Source organism: Meleagris gallopavo, chromosome 3, assembly GCF_000146605.3.
Source record: "Meleagris gallopavo isolate NT-WF06-2002-E0010 breed Aviagen turkey brand Nicholas breeding stock chromosome 3, Turkey_5.1, whole genome shotgun sequence".
In the NCBI taxonomy this organism is placed as follows: Eukaryota; Metazoa; Chordata; class Aves; order Galliformes; family Phasianidae; genus Meleagris; species Meleagris gallopavo.
In genome coordinates, this window is record NC_015013.2 from 89,314,551 (window position 1) to 89,331,173 (window position 16,623).

General features: G+C 39.5%; 1 protein-coding gene across 1 annotated transcript in view; it reads right to left on the reverse strand.

Moving 5' to 3' along the window:
• LOC104910483 (collagen alpha-1(XXII) chain-like) overlaps positions 1–16,594 on the reverse strand; it is a 30,480-nt gene extending 13,886 nt beyond the window's left edge. Inside the window, exon 1 of the mRNA XM_031552979.1 lies at positions 16,305–16,594. The gene's annotated coding sequence lies outside the window, so the exon portion shown is untranslated. The remainder of the gene's footprint in view (positions 1–16,304) is intronic.
• Positions 16,595–16,623: the final 29 nt, after the last annotated feature.

Sequence of the window (16,623 nt, forward strand, 5' to 3'; positions counted from 1 at the left end):
TGGAAGGAGATTACAAGAATCGAGTTCAACTCCTAGCTTCACACAGGAGCACCTAAAAACAGACTCTACATCTGAGAGAGTTGTCCAAATGCTCCTTGAACTCCAGCAATTTGGAGCCATGACCACTGCCCTGGGGAGCCTGTTCCGTGCCCACCATTCTCTGTAGGCTGCCATGAGGCCTCCCCTCAGCCTCCCCTGCTCTACGCTGTTCAAATCGAATGACTATAGCTGCTCTTCATCCATCTTGCCCTCTAGACCCTTCACCATTTTCATTTCCTTGCTTTGTATGCTCTCTAATAGTTTTATGTCTTTCTAATACTGTCGCACCCAAATCTGCACACAGTGCTCAAGGTGAGGCTGCAACAGTGCGGAGCAGAGCAGGAAGGTAAGATGAAATCAGTTTAGGTGTCTGAAGAAGTAGGAGGTTGTATGGAGAATTGAAGGCTGCCTAAATGTTCCCCAAGACTGTTCTGGCTCTAATCTCAAATACTTCTCTCAGCCATGTAAGGTGTTGATGTTAGGAAGGAAAGATACAACTTCTCTGACCATATTGGTCTGAAACGTAGTTGTCTTCACTATCACAATACTCTTCTTTAAATTAAGAGAAATAAGAGGCATATCGTTAAGGTAGCATCAGCTTTGAGTCAAGGCAAGTTGAACAGCATATCCTTGACATTTCAGGAATCTCTGCCCAGCACTGCGGCCATCATTAACACAGGACAAGTAGGCAATACAAGAGTCAAGCAAAAGCAGAATTACAAGGATCCTAAGTCTGAGATTGAGATAAAACACACTTCAATCCTCCCTCCCCAAGTTTCTGAATGCAACAGGAAGAAAGCTACTGTCCATGAATCCTGTCAGAATCCTGCCAGAAGACCTACAGCAAAGCTTCATGTTTGCTCCCTTTCTTGGCTTTCATGTTTTCAAGGCTGTGAATAACAACAACAGGCAAGTACTGATGAGACAAATAAAAAAAATTAGCAAATAAAGATCCAGAAGCTGTCAATGAAACAGAAAAGAACTTTAGCCAGACAATGCATACATTACTCCCATTTCTTCCATGAAGGGCTGTCACCATCACTGTCAGTCCCACAGAAAGGAAAAGAGACAAAAATTTGTGTTCTACAGCCCACACACAGCTCTCCCACCAGGGAATGACGGACGCTGAAGAATTATCACTTAACTGGCTTACAAGAAAGGCCAATATCTTCCAGTCTCACACAACAGCTCCGTCTGCCTTTCTGTGTTTCAGGCAAGAGATGGCACAGGGTCAGGTCAATAATTCTGACACTGACTGGAATAATCACCTCGAGTCTTGTTGTATCCAGTTTATCTCATCAAAATTCAGACTGTAGGTGTCTAACACTATATGTGTTTTCATACTTTAGCTACTAAGGATAGGTTCCCTTTCTAGTCCACGAGAAACCAAAAAATCCATAGCCAGATTGATTTTACATCTTCCTAAAGAGGATGAGTAAAATAAATGAACTACGTACAAGAAGTGCTTATTTTCCCCAAAGGCAATAAAGGCAGCCTCTAGTAAAGATTTAGGTACTGTTATTTCAACAGATGTCTGTCTGGTCAAGGTGACATAAGAAAGCCAGCCAAAAGCAGCAAGTAGAAACATATGAATACCAATAATAGGAAATTTTAACAAGTTCAGATGCAGAGGGTGTAAACTGTTGAAGTAGAAAGTCTGTCTAATGGGGAACTGAAGAAGCACATCTCAATTCTGGAGTATCCCTTCCAAAATGATGAAACTGTGTTAAAAAGGCAGGTTTGAGTAGAAGGACAAAATTGAAGCTACCTGAGGACAGACAACACCAATAAAAACAAAGGTAAAAATAAAGCAAAGTTCCTTGACCTCTTCCAGGCCTTTTTTGTTACTGGATTTCTTTCCCTGCCAAGTAGCAAGCATTTTCCTTTGCTCTCCTTATACAGAGGAACATGCAAAAGTACTAATGCAACATCATGATAGGAAGAGATGCACATGAATTCAGCCCATATACAGATAAGCAGAATTTCCAGTGCAGTAGTTTTCTGAAGAGTAACAGTTTTAATAAAGATGTTGCCTCTTTTCAAGTATTTTGAGCATATCTTCTTATTTCAATTATTTAAAAAGATGAAAAAATATTGTGAGATTGCGCTTGCTTTGCTCTTTTGTCTCTGTGTTAGCATGGCTGACAGTCTGCTTCTTACTGGATAAAGAAGGGAGTTACAGCTCCTGCATTCCATGGGTATGCAGAAGGCCAAATTTCATGAATGAAAGATTTTGATAGTCATGTTGATGTATTCAAAGAAAAATTTTTATTTAGAGTTTATTATAGATAAGAGGGAGAATTATATGCAGTCTAATCTCCTGCAAAACATAGGTACAAAAATGTACTTAAAAACCAGTATGTTATCTACATCTTGTACAAAAGATGCAATACATTGACTGCTCTATTAACTGCTCTAGAAAGCCTTCAGTCTTGATTTATGAGACAAAAGTGAGTCCTGCACCAGAACTAGACAGTTATTCAGCTGTTCAGTTACCATTGCCCAATATACTGAAACTCTAGAATGAATTCATTAATCTTCTCTTTCTAGCATCATTAAGTGGTCATTCTTTAAACTAAAACCCTTCCTTGTTTTTGGGGTCCAGAGTGAGTTGCTACGCTCAAGTAATACATTAAAAATCGAAATTTTTGCTATAAAGGCAAACATGAAACTCCACAATGCCAAGTCATTCCCTAACCAAAAAAGAACCCCAAATAAGAAGCAAATAAGAAATTAAATAAAATACCATCAGTGTTTCGTTTGTGCAATAAAGGAAAAAAAAATAATTCTCAAGATCATAGCACATCACACTTATCATATGCCCTCCAGAAACTCTGTACACTGCGGCTGCTTACTAGTGGCAGCTTAAATTCTCTAGGAGAGAAGCCAAACACAAGGTGATGCTGAATCCTCAGAGTGAGAAGAACTATGCATTTGTCTACAACTAGACAGTAAACATCTCAAGAAGTTCTCCATAAAAGCCCCACAAGTAGCTATAGCAACTGCATTCACCGTATTTTTTTACTAGGAAACATTTTTTAAAGCTATCTAAGAAAGTTCATTTTTCAGCTATTGTTAAGGTATTTAACTTTCAGGTCTCCCAGTGCAATCCTGCTCTCAATTCAGCTTCCACTCTTCCTCATCCACTTGGCATGCATGGCATGCGAGTTGCTGGGGTGACTCCCAAATTCTGGGAAGAAATTTTCTCTCCAAAATTCAATGTGCTTAAATCTAAATTGCCAGACTGTGGCTTTCATTTGCAGTGAAACAACATGCCGGCTCAAAGACTTACATCTCTGAGGCAAGTCTAACATCTGAAGAGTTTTACGCTAAAGCAATAACTGATATAAAAAATCCCCAAATGCTCTGAAGGAGATGGGAAAAGAAATAACCTTTGTTCAAGATGGCTAAATAGTTAGATTTGGGTAAATATTCGCTGTGTCAGAATTCTGCCTTATTTTTACTTACACTACCAAGTGCAGTGAAGTGACAAATCTTCAACACTACTTGGGATATGAAAGCTTTGGAAAGCCATTATACTCAGCTTGACTTACTTAAGCTTTCCACGTCATGATCTTCTTTATATGACTGGTATCATACAGTGCAATGGTCATGTTTGACATTTATCTGTTGAAAGGGATTTCTTTTTTTCTATTCAAGTAGCAATGTACAACCAGAAGAGAGTGCTGGGTTTCTCTTGTTCTTCGAAAAAACCATCTGACCAGAAGACTGATGTAGGTTTAACTCATCTCTCGTGCTCCCAACTGTATGAACACCAGCTCTGACTCCCAAGTCAGTTGGAGAGAAGTACCCCAGCACTTCACTTTTGCTATCCTTTTTGAACAGAGAGAATTTTACTTCCCTCGAACGTGTGTGAAACACAGAAAAGATCAAATGCATAGTACAGTTCTTCATACCTGACACCAACTTTCTACTTCTGACGTGTGTGGAAAAATATTTGGCAGACAAAATTGCAAGGTACATCCACTCACACACTCCCAAGTTTCTTCAGTGACACTGGACACCTTATTCCCTTTCCATACAGCAATATTAATTTGGCATACTGACTCATTTACCACTTGTAGCAGCTCGTCTAGGTTGCCTCTGACTTAGCTAATTATGAAGAGTCCACCATAAAATACAACACATACCAGAACAAAACAAAACAAAAAAACAACCAACAGCACAACATCCTCCATAGCTTACTATCAGATTTCATGCTAAAGCTTTGTTTCAGTACATTTTCTTATAAAATTTAGTCAATTGCTTTTATAAAGCATTCAGTTATAACCACTCTGATTCCACCAAATAGCTACTAGACCAATGCTTCCCTTCTTTTGTGTGCTTTTCACTTGAAGTCCCTATAAGCATCAAAATCAAAGACCAATGTTAGAAGCTAGAATACAAGCCTCAGCATAAAGATTTTGTACTGCTCTCTTGCAATACCTGAAAGGTGCTTACTGCGAGAGTGGGGTTGATCTCTTCTTACTGGTGACAGGTGACAGGACGAGGAGAAATGGCTTCAAGTTGCACCAGGGTAAGTTTAGGTTGGATATCAGGAAACACTTCTTTACAGAAATGGTTGTTAAGCACTGATATAGACTCCCCAGGGAGGTGGTTGAGTTACCATCTCTGGATGTGTTTAAAATCCGTTTGGATATGGTGCTCAGGGACATGATTTAGCGGAGGGTTGTTAGAGTTAGGGTAGTCTGGTTAAGTTGTGGTTGGACTCAATGATTTTAAGGTCTTTTCCATCCTGAGTGATTCTATGATTCTATGATTCTATGAAAGCTAGCTGCAACTGAATGCAACAGAAACACTAGTTCCTCTGTCACAAGTAACTATCACCAACGTTATTCAACATTCCAGTGTACGAAAGCATTATGATATCTGGAAAATATTCATAAGTTGTTATCTTGTTCCTAATAACATCCTGGAGGCAAAAAAGCTTTTTTCCCAGTGCATACCAGCGTACAAGAGTGTCAGCTTTATGATTCCAGCTATGAATTACACCAGAAGACTCAGTTTCACTGGCAACAATTCAAGAACAGGAAAGTCAGGACAATGACATGACTTCAAAGGAACATGAGTTATTGGAAAGATCATGCAAGCGCAGACTAAGTATCTAGGCTCAACACATTTCAGTTTCATCAGATTCCAAGTAGCAGGAATCAATTATTTTTTTGTAACAGCAAATCTTTGGTATCTCACTCTAAACCCCTCCTGATGTGCAGCTGCAACTCTATGTATCAGTGTAAATCAAAGGAAACACCAAAAATGATAGCAAATAATAATAATAATAAAAAAAAAAACAACCTCAATGGAATTCCACAAGTATGAAGCACAAATAAAGCTGCACTGCCCTCAGAGCTGAGCCTTAGCCACCTTTCTTCAGAGGATAAGCTCCTAAATTATATTACCAAAGCATTTAAGCCCATTCAGCAGTTACTCAGAAATGACTCTTCTACTTGATGAGAAACTGCTCTTCAACTACAACTTATAAATAGTAGCATTGCCTTTGCATAGTGTGCGTCTCACAGCAAAGGGAATATTTATAGGGGAAAAGCAAAGATTTCAATTAGGACCATACAGTGTTCTCCCATTTCTCAACTTGGGAAAAGAACGAGAGGAGGGACAAGTATTTTGCTTACTATGTATAAGACCTACCTTGTTTCTGATCTCTGCCTTGTGGCAAAGGAATGCCTTTCTCGTAGTCTGGAGCCCTGCAAGTAAACAGGCAGGGACAGACAGGATGTGGGCAGAACTCAGCACTGACAGTACCCTCCCAGGGATCAAAGTAGCCTCACCATCACCACAAAAACAGAAAAAGAACGACACTGAAGGGCTATCCTCACTGCAATGCTTCCCATGATTACTACGTGGGCAACACCAGCTCTTGCCTCCCTCCTTGACCAGGACAGCACAGAAGCACTCCTTGCTCTCCCTTTTGCCAGAAGACAGATGCACCAGTTGCTGTGCTGAACCCCATTTCCTCATAATTAATGGGAAACACCAATATTTGCAGACACTCATTTAATTCAGATCGCTGAACAGCTGAATTTTGACAATTACTGAAAACATTCTAACAGTTAAATATTTTCATTATTTCAACTGGTCCTACTAAGCTTATCACATAAACAGAAGCCAACTAAGACAATTTTTCTTTTTTTTTAAATACCACACCCTGAATTATGTGATTCAGAAATGACTACAGTACACTCGCCAGCCCTGCTGATTTAGCAACCCAGCTTGCAAAAAGATCGATGTTCAGACAATCCCACTGGTATCTCAGCATACCTCTTAGCAGATTAAAATTCTCCATATCAGGATGACAGAATCTACCCCTAAATAAAGAAACCAGAGCAGAAGCCACAATAAATTGGGATTCATTTTCCACTTAAGTCCATATGACACTAAACACACTGCTGAAACATTAAATCACAGAAAACTGTTGCTAGTGACAGAGCCTTTCTTAAACTTCATGGATTTATTCCCAGAAAGCATTAAACCTAAAGGCAAGATTGCATTAATTTTCCTACCTATATTTTCCATTCTGCTCAGCCATGAGTTTAAACTATATTCCAAGAATCAGTTCTTACTGTCTGAGAAAGCATTGATAAGCACAAAGTTAGAGGTATCTCTCTGACTTCAGAGGATACAAGGAAAGACTCCAGGAAAGTTTACTTCTGTTCTTCAAGCATGGAGTTGGATACAAAGTAATCCCTAAGTCCCCATCCATCCAGACTTCTCCTGCAATCTTCCAAATCTACTCATTTTCATCACCAGCTTTTCTCATGAGCACATCAGGGATCTTAAAATCAATGGTACACAAGCAGGTGCTGAAAAGGAGATGCGTGCCATTATTTTTATACACAGTAACCAAAGGAAACAGCTTGTATTTTCAAATGCATCTTAAAGCTTTCACTTCAGTGGAACAATTTGAGAAAGATTTAAGTGTTTCTTCTTCTTCACGTTGGGTATTTCATTTATTTAATAAGAGATGGGAGCCCTACTTCTCCTAGAAAATAACAACACAAATTTTGAGAATTTTTCCCCAGTATCTAGAACTTCTAATTCCATTCTTTCCAGCTTTTGTGTGACATATCAGAGTGATTTCATAACTCAGGGACTGACATCCATAGAATATTTTTGTTATTCATTTTGACTTCCTCAAGAGAACCACAAGCTTTTCTTTTGTGACAAACCTGAGGACCTGAGGATCATAAGGGCTCATCTCCAGTAAAACACAAGACTGAGTAACTCCTAGAATCACACAACTGGTCTGCTTCAATGTGCACCTGATCTTCTTATAAAAGGACAAAACAAGCCCAGCTGCCTTTCAGATGCACAAAAAGAAAACTGCTCTTGGCAGCAGGCAATACACTTTAAACAGCAGTGATTCCAGAACCACAAGTTGGTGATATTTGACTCTTTCTAAATCTCAGTAAAACATTGGGAAATCATACGAACATATAATAACTAAGGTTGGACAAGATCATCTAGACCAACTGTCAACCATCACCACCATGTCAACTATACCATGTCCCTCTGTGCCATATCTACACACTTCAAGAACACCTCCAGGGACAGTGACTCTACCACTTTACCAGGTTGCAAGACCCAGTGTAAAACTTAGCAGTCTCACACTTCATATTCTGAGGGCTCTGGGTAATGCACTTTGCACGGCCTGCTTCCAAGCAGTATAAGGAATTAGTGAGCTAGAGAAAGATGAGTTAGCTGATGAATAAACAACATAAACAGATGATGGGAAAAATAAGGGTAGGTAGGAGAAGAGGATTCAGAAATCCTCTCATAACCTGCCTAAGTCTTCTGAAGCAAAACTGTGTATCCTCACCCCAGATCTTGTTTATGTGACATTCCCTCTCAGTGCACCTTAGGGGATTTTGGCAGGGGAACAATTCAAAGTCAGGCTCTACCCTAAAGAATTACATATGATTTTCCCTTCCAAATTTCTCCAAGTTTCTCTCTCCTGAGTGTTTTAAAGTTTTCAAATAAATGTTCCCTTATCTGATCTTCCAGATGTTGCCATGCCTCAAGTCTCCCATTAGCATACATCTCCCAGCAAGTCTCTGCTCTGAAATAGGAGCAGGTCCTGAAGAGATGAAAAAGGGTTATGATCAGTCTCTTTACATGTTAGCTAGTCTGTAAAATGCCACTTTTTTCCACACGGGGAACTTGAACACTGAAGGATTTGTTTTGCCTAAGGTTACTGTGACATTACAGAGAATTAAGTGTAGTTCAGCAGAGCAAGTCTTGCAACAAAAGGAAAGCCTCCTTCTGCCACATTGTCTGTGCTGGGACAGGAGAAAAAGGTGTCCTATTTACCAGACACGATCCCTGTGCTTAATGAGTTTACAATCTAATAGATAGGATTTCACAAATCCTGTGAGTATACAGCTATAGAAGACTCAAAGAGGATTAATAGCCTTCTCACCCTTCCCATTCTTATGCAGAGTGTTTAAGGAGAGAAGCTTTCCTATACAGCATCATGTGAAGGAATAGAGAATGGATTAGCACTTATCACCTGATCAGACAAGCAAGCTAGAACAAGTTAGGCAAACAAGAAGAGCTGGTAATGAAGCAGAAAAGCCACAATAGCATGGATCCCATCACCTAAGCATGGGTCAAGAGCATTCATAACACTGCTGTTTCATTAAGAGATTTCATAGCTAACAGCCAATATTTGCAGATGGAGTAGGACTGACAATGGAAAAAAAATCATTTCTCAATGGGAAATGAAAAATAGTAAACATTAATCCATTTATAACAAGAATAAGCAAAAAGATCATTCCCATAAGTGTCTGCTTCACACAGAAATGTCACAACAGTCTAAAACTTCCTATATCATCTGCACATGACTAAGCACTTAGCTCACTGGCATTACAAACACAACATGCATCTCCTGAAGGATCCTAAATCTGGGATATAATTGCCACATCACCCTGGTTGCAACTTATCCAGACCCTCCTTCTCCCCTAAACTGCTCTGATAGTATTAATCTATACAAAGCTCTTATGCAGCATTAATTTATTGAGATGCTGCTGCTTGTTGGTCAAACTGCCACAACTCTCCCAGCTTGTCTGTGGGGAATGCCGCCCTGCTGGCTAACTTTGCTGATGGATGTGCTGAAGTTCTATAGATATTGCAGGGATTAATCTGTCCAAGTCAAGAGATTTACAGTGTTACTGTCCATATCAGAGTAAACCACTACTGTTCTTCATAATCCATAGAGGGAGGAACAAACACTTCTAGAGAATAATAGATTTCAAACAGGACAGATGAACTGTGCTGTAAAACTTTATATTTTTCTTCACCAGTTCCAAAGGGAGCAAAGGGATGCCAGCTAAGCTGGAAGACTGTAACAGACATCTAAAACTAGATGAAGTGATCCACCATGACTGCTTGGGCTGAATGAGCCTGTCTCCAGACATGGCAGCCTACAGCTTCCTCATGAGAGGAGAGGAGGAGCAGGCCTCAGAAAGCTCTTCAGCTAGGGGAACAATCTCCTCCATCCCGAACGCTCAGTGTGCCTGCAGGTTCCTTCTGTGGCTTTCTGGTGACACTGATGAGGCCACATCTTGAATACTGTGCTCAGTTTTGGGCCCCTCACTACAAGGAAGAGGTCCTGAAGCATGTCCAGAGAATGGCAAAAAAGCTGTGAAGGGTCTGGAACACAACTCTTACAGGGAGAGACTGAGGGAATTGGGATTGTTCAGTCTGGAGAAGAGGAGGCTCAGAGGAGACTTCATCACTCTCTACAACTTCCTGAAAGGTGAGGTGGTTGGCCTCTTTTCCCAAGGAACTAGTGATAGGATGAGAGCTAATGGCATTAAGCTGCACCAGAGGAGATTCAGTTTTATTGCCCACTCATAACAGCCACAACTTTCTTGGGGTCATAGCCTGTATTTGTGGAACAGATGCTAGGGAAAGTGAAAAGGACATTAGGGAAAGAAAACATGATAATAAAGACATCTACTGATAAGAAAAAAAATAATCAAAGATGGAAATAAAAAAAAGTGAATTAACTAGAGAATACAAAAGTACTTAGAAATGCACAAATGAGTGAGAAAAAAAAAAAAAAAAAAAGGAAACAGAAAATGTACTCAATGTACTCAGTAATAAACCCAAGGGATGGCAAAGAAAGAAGATAAAATAAGCTCACATAGTAAACTGCTTAAATTTCAGGAATGAATCATAAAAGTACTTACCCATGTAATTAAGAAAAGCCTCCACAAAACATATAAACAACTCTTAGAAGTACACTGCAGGTGGTACCATAATTAAACAGCAAAGCAAGACACGGGCAAATTGGTTTGAAATACATCAAGCACGAGATGTCTTACAAAAAGTCAAGATTCAAACAAAAGTTGTCAACCCATCTGCTAGGAAAGAGTAGATCATTACTGCTCCAGCGTCCCAGAGCAGCTGACCACTTTCATATCTATACTGAAACACTGTGCTTTACAAAAGAAATGATTTATTTATTTTTTTTACTTCCCTGCTGGTGGACTCTGAAGGCATTGCCCATAGCTGAACTGGATGTATTTAGGCTGAGGTTATCCTAGGCTGTGATACTGCAGAGCTTATAAATGAGCTAGGTCTGGGCCTTACCAACACTTACACATGGGACCTGCTTATCCTCAGGTTCCAGAGAAGGGTTGTGCCCAGTCTCTCTTATCAGAGACTGAATTAATTTGAGCAAATGGACACAAACTAAAACTCAAGAGGTTCCATCTGAACAAGATGATTAGATGGAACAGGAGGTGCTTGTAGGTGGTGCTATTTGAGTAGGGAGTTGGATCAGATGATGTTCAGAGGTCCTTTCAAATCTCAGCCATTCTGGGAATCCATGATTTTCCAGTCAGTTATTCGCAACCACTACGCCTTTGACAATCCTGACTAGATTTAATCAATAGGGTTTGTTGAAGATCTTCTGGCTATTATCTATTATGGATAAAGGATTGCAGGGATGGCCATCAGAAGACACGCTTTGAAATGGATATCAACTGTTGCTTCACTTCGAAAAATGGTAGCAATAATCAAGACAGTCTATATACATTATTTGTAGCCTTTACCTACTGATAAAATTGGAATTATTGACATGCTCTTCTACAACTGGCAATTAGTTTTATAATAAATGTGGAGCCAATAGTAATTCCCCTGCTTCCTCTCATCCCTAAACTTTCCATCTCAAAGAAAGAAATTGTGATTGATACACAGAACAACAACTTCTTATGAAAATCAATATAAAACTGCTTGCTTTTGAAAGAAATACCAGGCTGCTGCCAACAAGCACATAATTCAACATGTTTAAGCAAACAGCGCTGCAAAAATTGCACTTCGGTAATAAGCAGTCAAACCACAATCAAGTGCTGGCTAAGCTCAGATCAAAGAACATGACTCCAAAAATATTTAAAGCTGTCAATAATTTAAACTTTCCCTCAAATGTTGTATGAAATATTGTAGTTTTGACATCTCTCATTAAAATTACTTAAGAATCAATATTCAGGACACAACAATAATCAAATCGAGTTGCTTAAACAAAACTCAAGGGATCTTTCTATTTTGCAAAGAATCAAAGATTCATTTCTAAGGAACTGAATCAATGTAAAGTAAATAGATTCCTATAAGCTGCAAAAGGACAGCTTGCATCTACTGCATAGTAGATAAGCTCTGTGACAGCAGTACTCCCTAAGCAAAGGAAATCTAGATGACTGCATAATCAGGACTGACAGCACTCACAATATGTGACCCATAATTCAATTTCATTCATTCCTAATGAACTGTCAGTGCTAACATAGCTTGGAGAAGCTTTGTGATATGTAATCAGATCAGCTCTGGGTTCTGCCCTTTTTGGCCACTCTGCACCCTGGTGTGGGATTTGTGGCTCTTCAGGGGATGCTCAGGATGGTCTGAATCATTATTTCTGTAGAGCAAGCATTCCCAAGCAGGTGTCAGTGCTCACAGACACCTGACCTCTCTTTATTGCTAGCTTTCCTACCTCTCAGGGAAAAAAATTGGAAGTTATTAAAAAATATTCATACCACATTACAGCAAGCAGCCTTTAAAATTCAAACTATGTCCACAAGTCTGAGGGTCTGAGATTCTTGTTCATCACTGTCTGCAAAAATACCAGCTGTTTGCCATGAAAATCTCAATATCATAAACAGAATGAATGGCAACCCAACCCAACTTTCAATCTCCCAAGAGTTAACTCTGTTTTTAAAGTTGTTTCTGGCAGAACAAGGAAACAAAAACTACTTCACTACTTTTTATCACCTAGTGAAATTGGTAGGATGCAACATCTGTTGTATATCAATAACGTTTATTAAAGAGGTGGGTTGTTTCTTTTTTTCAATACTCCAGATTCAATTCCTGATCTAGATGCCAGGTCTGTGCATAACATATACTCAACATCTACCCACCTACTGCCAATTCTGAAATAGTTTTCCCATGGCAATAGTAATGTATCCACACCTTTTTTTTTTTTTTTCTCACTAGGTAAAGCATCAGCTATTTAATCTTCATAGACCTGTTACTGATGTTGGAAAATAATTATTATCAGCCCTCTCCACCCCCCTGTTCAGACTAAGAATAGAGGCAAATAGAAAACAGCAGCTCTTTCATCAACCAGAACTATCAGTCCTGTTTTGCAGACCATATATAAATGCTACAATATTTAAGGCCAGTTACTGGAGTCAGACATCAGAGCAGACTTGGGAGAAAAATTTGGTGCATGCTCTTTCCAGAAGCTACCACAGCTCCTTTGCTGAGGGTGTCAGTCTAAGGATTACAGTTGCAGCTCACTACTCCCATGTCAGCCAGCATCAACAAGTGTGAAGGAGAGCATATAAAGGAAAGGAAGAGTCCTAACGTGGGGGGAAAAAAAAAAGAAAAAAAAGATTGTTCTCAATATTGCATTTTTTAACTCACCATATACTTGTTTGCCAAGAAGACAATATAAGCACAAGCATGGTTTGAGCAGAAAATTTTAAGCCTTAAGAGGTGTAAATCTCCCAAAAGCACAATGGGAGACTTTTTCATAAGTCTTTCTCCCAGCAAGATAAGAGCCGCCTGCTTGGCTTCACTAACTGAACTGAGGCAGCATCATCCCAGATGGCGTTTGCCTTTGCCTGTGACAGTTTCAGAAGCCTGATGCCAATGAAGGTAATCACAGAACTTTTAGCAGCAATAGGAACGAGCCATTAGGAAAACACAAAGTATAGTCAAGTAGAATGAAGATCAAATTGATAGACAGTGGGAGAGTTAGCTTGGACTACAAGTAGATAGATTTCTAATGTCTTCATTTTGGTGTTCTTTTCCTGTTTTACCTATGTTTGCTACAGATACTTAAAAATACTCCCAATTCCTCAGCTACACTGAATTTCAGATTGCAGAATTATTAATTTCTATACATGCTGTTTTCTCCTTTCCTTCTTCCCTGAACACAAGCTTTGATGACCCAAAACATCTTTTTAACACCTGGTAGTGCCTAATATAAAGTGTTGGTAAGAAAGGACTTAATATTGATATCCTGAGACTTGTTTAGTCAAAGAACTCTAGGAATGGTTCTTCTCTATAAAGCTAATAGAAGAAATGAAGAAATGCACTGGCTCATCCTTCTCACTTGGAAAAACAGAATGGGAAAGGCTGAGAAAGGTTTCTCAGTAATGTGGGAGACAATATACATTTACAATTTGCCTGTGAAAGCTTGAGGAATTTGATACTGCTCAAACAGTTGAAATAGCCCAGTATCTTCTGCACTATTTAGGTATGATGGTATGTGGATTTAATGCAGGTTTTTGATTTAAGGTTTCTCTCCTCATTATGAAAAAGGGGAACAGTTTAAGAATGGTATTTAAAAGGAAGGAATTGCAATCACGCAGCAGTGATTAATCAAAATAGGCTTTAGGAGAAAGTGTTACAGTGTGACAAATTGAAATATCCTTTGAAGCCACAACAATTGCCAAGCAGATCTCAGAAATATATTTTAGTAAGAAAATTATTACACATTGGAAAAAAAAGCCTTCTTTTATTCCTATTATTTTCAGTATCATAATCTCCAGAATCAAAAGATAGCTCTGGCACGTAGCAAATACATTTGCCCTAACATTGTATAAGCATCAATGGAAGTAAAAATTAAAAAAATTAATTGTATGTATAGGTGCCACAGATACGTTCACCCACACATTGTCTAGGTCACTGAGCTCAGAAAAATCTTCCCACAAAATAGAGGATCAAACTAACTCTTCCTCTTAATTCTTCCTCCACCAGGTGCCCATCACGGGCCTCCTTTTCTCATGCTAATATGAGTCATCCTCATGAATCATACTGATACTCCCTTCAGTAAGTCTTCCATTACATGGGCTGTTGCACCCTTTTTTTCCTCTACCCTACGGTAGAGGTTTCATACAAGTTGGAGATGATTGATCAGATTAGAGAGAATAATTTTGTCAGTTTGTACTGACAAAAGAAACAAGTCAGACTGATCTCTGGAGAGAACAGCACCATTACTGCTGCTCCCGAAGCCAGAAGACCAATGTGTTGAGATCTGCCCTGCAGCCAGTTGCTTTGAATCATTCTACTCAAAATCAGATGACATTCATTTGTTGTCAGGCTGCCCATCGCTGAGTTCAGAATGAGATTTCAACTCTTCCAAGCCTCAGTTTTCATCTGGAAAAGTGACCATTCCATCGCAAACCATTCTATGAAAACATCACACTGCATCTTATTAGGAGCCACAGCAACACAACACACTAAAGATACACGGAAACTCTGCAATATACTGTTAGAATTTTCTTTAGCCATAATATTCCATCAACTCTTAATTGATGTAATTTCTGATAGACATTTTTACACACTTGTTACGTCTTAAGTGCTTACTTCAGAGCATCTGTTCAACCATGGACAAGGAGTATATCCATACTGTAGTCTCAGTAAAATCTGCTGTCAGAAATGCTTACACTTAAAAAAAAAGCCATGGAGCTTTTGAGGTGGGCAAAACCTTTTGATTGCCTGCCTGGCATCTTAAAAAAACTGCTTTCCTTCTTTTATAAATAGTATATATTCCTTAGTATTTATACAAACACCACCTCAGTCAGATGTCTAAACAGGTATTTGTGAAAGAAAAAGAGGACATTCAGGCACGCATCTGGAGTACACCTCGGTGCAAATTAAGAATAGAGTTACATGTGTAGGGTTTGCAGGTGCATCTTCCTGAGAATGATTCCATTAGTGTCCACACTGAGCAGATGGGCTGAGTTATTTTAAGGTCTCAATCAAAATACATGCAAACACACACAGTGCTGTGTGCATACTAATGCCTGGGATGTGTCAGCATTGAGGCAAGCAGTACAATATATTTTTTTTTAAGAACATTGGGTATATAAAAATACAGAAGTGAAATAACTGCTGAATAAGGCAGCATAGAGGACGACATATAGGATATAGAAATAAAATGAGGCAAAGCACATTCATAATAAATACAAACTGAAAACCAAATATCTTGTTAACACATCAGGGTATTCCCACATACCAATAGAAATTGAAGTGCCACACAAAAAGAATACAAGATGTTAGGCCACCAAAATCCCAAGGTATATGTGCTTAGGAAAACCAACACTGAACAGAGTAATCATTATGCAATCTTGACAGCTATAAGCATCTGTCAGCTCTGAACTCTTTTGATAGCTTTCCTCCATAAGGGCATTTCCCCAGTCTCTGCTGATAGACCACGGTGAAGACTCTGCACTGCTGATCACAAATTAAGGGCTGACACAGACTGACTGAGATCCACCTAGAGGAATCTGTGGTCCACAAACTTTGTTGACCAAGGAAAAAAGTAAATCCTAATTAATCATAGAATCATAGAATCATTAAGGTTGGGAAAGAACACTAAGATCATCTAGTCCAACCATCAGCCCATCCTCACCACGCCCACTAAATCATATCCCTCAGTGCCACATCTACCCTTTTCTCAGACAACTCCAGGGATGGGCAGTCTGTTCCAATATCTCACCACTCCTTCTGAGAGGAATTTTTTTTTCAATTAAGATTAATTTAACACAGTTCCTTCTCAATTTTCTTTTTAACACACAGATCCTGTTTCTGCATGTCGGCATACTCAACAAAAATTCTTCTGAACTTGAGCTGCCTGGCTATACGAGGGAAAAATTAAAAGGAACAGCCAAAACAAGGGTTGTGTGCAGAGCCACAGTGTCCTGGGTGTCAGGATGTCCTCTTACCTGCGCAAGCACAACAGCACCAGGAGGGAGCCTGGTGCCTACACTCAGCCTCAGCCCTGCTACACTCTGCAGCTGTCAGCTTGGATGGGATAGGTAGCGGGTGGGCGCACAGGGGACACACAGACATGCAGACAGACAAACAAGCATGCACTCACACAGAGGTGCTGGTGACAGAGTGAAGATGGGAAAAATGCTGCATCCTCTGCTCCCCTCGGATGGGGGTGGAGGGGGGGAAGGGGAAGGCAGGAGAAGGTGAAGAAAATGCAGGGGAAAATAAAGAGAGAGAAAGAAGGAAAGAGTAAAAAAAGAAAAAAGAGAG